Source organism: Lycium barbarum, chromosome 8 (genome assembly GCF_019175385.1).
Source record: "Lycium barbarum isolate Lr01 chromosome 8, ASM1917538v2, whole genome shotgun sequence".
Lineage (NCBI taxonomy): Eukaryota > Viridiplantae > Streptophyta > Magnoliopsida > Solanales > Solanaceae > Lycium > Lycium barbarum.
Window position 1 is genome coordinate 54,449,210 of NC_083344.1, and position 4,537 is coordinate 54,453,746.

Here is a 4,537-nt window from a genome sequence, read left to right on the forward strand (position 1 = left end):
TCATCTTCAATTTCCAAACAAATCTCAATGGTTTCACATTCGTCATTAATCTAGATCATCACAATATAGTTTAGAAGCATTTCATATCGCTTCCTTAAATTATACACCCGATATACATAATATACAACTTTCCGCCAAAGTCATATTTCATCCAAAGCTTCTAATCTTTGGCATACATATTCATAACATGTTTCCAACTTCCAAATTCATCAATACTCATCATAATTTGCAACCTAATAACTTCATTTTCATAATGTCGTAAAATCATACTTAAGCGACATAAGTTCCTACATTCCATTTCAAAGCAAACTCACATCATTTTACTTTCATTTACATTGCAAGAATCACAACAACACAATTAACACACTAGACAAACTTAATCCATTTCCATTCCACACACCCCATACCACACGGCCAAACACCCCACTACCAACTTCTATCCAATTCATTAAATTTTCATTTCCAACATGCATTTCACCACAACCACAATTAGAATATAACATAAATTCAACACATTATAGGTATACAACACATATACCCTCACGACTACACACCATATTCCAAACCCACTTTGAAAACTTCCAGTTTTCCATACCATCAACTCATTCCCACATACTACAACACAAACAAAACATCACAACACAAAAATAAGGGATGAATTCTTACCTTATCCTCTAGTCTTCTTTACTTGAACAAGTGATCAAATTGAGGAACCAAGACTTCTTCCTTCCAAGCCAACTACACCAAGTTGCAAAGGGACTTTGAATTAGTGAAAATCCAACAAGAGAATAATTTTTGGAGTAAGATTTTTGCTAGCCAATTTCCTAGGGCAAACCCGAAACTCCCTCTCTTCTTGCTCTTGTTCTTGATTTCTATCCTAAGTCTTCTAATGGATAGAGATGGCTATATATAATAATATCCCTTATGTTAATTTAACACATGGGAATTTAATAAAAATTGTGGGCTTGGGCCACTCCATGGCCGGCCACATCATGCATTGGGCCTAAAATTCCCTTCTATTATTTATGGCCCAATGACTTATTGTCACGACCCAACCCCGTAGGCCGTGACTAGTGCCCGAATTGGACACTCATGTCACTTGTTAACTATAATCATTTATAACTAGTATGTCATGAACTTATTTGTATAAAAAGGTATGGTGTTGTTTTAAAGCTGTCAAAATTTTGTTTTTTTGTATGTCGTAGGCACCTGTCTCCTGAGGAGTTACAATTTTTAAACAACAACATATATTTTTCTACGCAAGCCGACAAGGCTACCACGATATGCAACATACCAAACATACATATATATGCAAGCCGACAAGGCTGCCATTACGAATGGGTACGCCCCAAACATATGTCATAATCATAAAACGCGTCAACAACCATAAACAGACCCACACAAATGTCCACAGACCTCTAAGAGTAATGACCGTATCATATGGCGGGACAGGGCCCCGCCGTACCCAAATAAACTCATATGAATTCAACATAAGGGAGTTATACCACAAGCTAGGCTCCGGAACAAAGGAGCAGTCAAAATAGCTGAATAAGTGTCCTAAGCTGGCGGATCTCCGAAATGAACGTCTGTACCTGCGGGCATGAACGCAGCCCCCCGAAGAAAGGGGGTCAGTACGGAATATGTACTGAGCATGTAAAGCATGAAACATAGTGATAGACTCATACTGAGATAAGATGTATAGGACTCAATGCAACTAACAGAATTTCATAAAGACTTGCCTTTGAACATATTTCATCTGTATCATTCTCATATCAATGTCAATATAGTGTTTTGTAATCAAAGCTGCATAATCATTCTGTATATAACATATATACGTGTCCCGGCCCTCTAGTGAGGGGCTCGGTAATTAAAATCATAGTATCATAAACATGCACATAGACGTGTCCCGGCCCTTTCGTAAGGGACTCGGTAATAAGGAATATATATGCCCTCCTGGCCACCATCTCCATATCATCATATCATCACATCATCATATCATCATATATATATAACGTGTCCCGGCCCTCTAGTGAGGGACTCGGTGAATATAGTCATAGCATCATAAACATAAACATATACCTGTCCCGGCCCTTTAATGAGGGATTCGGTAATAATATAGTAGATGTGCGCACGAGAACGTGTCCTGGCCCGGGACTCAGTGAAGGATATAGCGATAAGCACGAGCAGAATAATAAGCAACCACATATATGCAATGCATCTTTTGAGACTCAATAGATAAGCAACTAACCAGCTGTAAAGTATTGGGATAATAATCATATTCAATTCTTTTCAACTCTCATTATAAGCCATAGCAAGGAACGTTTCAGCTTTCATGTACATGTATCAATTTTCATGATGTAGCTTTTGAAAATCAAGTATACTTCTATTCATGCCATTCTTTTAAGAGTAGGAACTTCTATACATCATTCATTAGTCAATCATGTAGTTGGCTCGTGACAATAGCATTAAGGAAATATAGAATCATAAGTCATGCATGGAACTAGAGAATAGAATTTACCCCAAGGTTCATATAATTTCATACTTACGTCTAGGACATGCCAAGAAAAGAAGGAATAAGCTTTACATACCTTTAGCGTTTAGTCGTATAATAACTTGTACTTGCTGCCCAATGGTACTTATCCTATATCAAGATATCACAAGCTATGATTAGTTTACGAGGGAATTCGATACGTATTTTGACACTCACAATCCCTTTCTAACATTTAGACGACGTTTCGTTCGCATTCAAACCAACTAGTGCTACAAGCTAATATTGCTAGTCATTCTTTCATGTATCAATCCAAACTTGTATAAACATGATTTAAGGGACTTTGGACAGTCCATACATCATTCAAAACTGTCCCATACTCACGGCCAAACAGCACACACAACACTACAATTTCTATTTCGCAATTTTCCAACTTCAATTACAACGACAACAACACGTTTACAACATTACTTATGCGATTATCGGAACTGTTTCAGCATCATATTTATTATTATAACATCCCACAAACCATTTCAATTTCAACTTGAATCATTAAGCTTCACTTTCACTACACGTTCATAGCAACAATCAATATTCAACATTCTCTAATTTGCTTCTAACCTTAAAACAGTCCACTGTTTTGGACTGCTTGCGTACTTCAATTTGATTTGTTTCTTTAACACCTAAATTCACATATTCAACATACATACAATATACCACAATGTTCATAACAACAACAATCCAAACTTGGCACAAAACAGTCCATAATTTCCCCTAAAACAGCCCCTTTACACGGCTTCAACACAACTATAACAACTTCATGATTTTCATCCATTCATCCAAACCACAACACATTCAATCCATTTCCAATACATGTACAAGGAGGTTAAACATGATTCCATTAAAGCCTACAACACATGGCTCATTTAAACTTTTTAGAAAACAGTCCATTACCACAACATGTCCAAAACAGTCCAATAACATGTCCAAAACAGTCCCTAAACAATGTTCGGAATTCTTGCAAACATTTACGAACATACTAAGCAAACCACCTATGATTCTTACACATTATTTCATGCCTTCTTTTCATATATTTTCAGTAGGTTATGACCAGCTATCCACACGACAAATACAACATCAATTCGTACATAACTAAACTACATCGTCATTTCTATAATCCTTACAACAACTCACAAATGATTTTAGTTTCAACTCCAACCATTAAACACCTTCATTTCCATCATGAAATTCATGATAATAACAATCAAAATATCAAGTAAAAACAGTTCACTAACTCCCTCACAAAACAGTCCAATACCAACATACAACATCATAAACCAACTTCTACAATCTTTGTTCATTTACATATGTTGACACCCATTCAATTCACCAACAATACATACAAAATGAAACCAACCATGGCTTCCCCAACACTCACGGCTCATTCTCTACTTCAACTACAACAACAATCCAACAACAACCTTCATGAACTATACATTCCAATCATCATGCAACACAAGAACAATAAACATTCTTACCTTACAACTTGTTCTTCACTTTGGCCGAATCTTCAACCCTATTGAGGTGCTACACCCCCTTGTTTCTTTCCAACAACTACTACACGTTCTTGTACACTAGATGAGGAGTTGATTTGAGGAAGAAAACTGATTTTTTTTGGTGGTGGAGGAGCTGCCATAGCCGTGGCTCTCTTTCTCTAGTTGGAGAAGATGAGAGCTTCTCTCTCTTGTTCAATTTGTGGCATTGGGAAAAATGAGTTGGCATGCAACTTTTGGTCAACAAAGTTGGATATTTTTCTGCCCAAGGGGTCTTGCACGTTCCCCCAACTGAGCATGGGAAAAAATTTGATTTTTGCCTTGTGTTTGTGGGGCCCACACGGCCACAATTGAAAAATTGTGAACATTTAAGTCTTAATCCCCGCTCATCCAACTTGCATCGTCCATATCTCATTACCCTGATATCGTTTTGACAAGCGGTTTGTTTCATTGCGAACTAGACTCGATGAATTTCGTTTTAGGCTTTTGAAATACC

At 37.1% G+C, this 4,537-nt stretch overlaps 1 long non-coding RNA gene across 1 annotated transcript; it reads right to left on the bottom strand.

The window, feature by feature from the left end:
- Positions 1-1,356: 1,356 nt before the first annotated feature.
- LOC132605081 (uncharacterized) lies at positions 1,357-4,322 on the bottom strand. The gene is made up of 3 exons (XR_009569018.1): positions 4,027-4,322; positions 2,589-2,641; positions 1,357-1,592 (listed from the first exon to the last, which is right to left on the bottom strand). It is a non-coding gene; the product is annotated as an uncharacterized LOC132605081 (long non-coding RNA).
- Between the last annotated feature and the right edge of the window lie 215 nt (positions 4,323-4,537).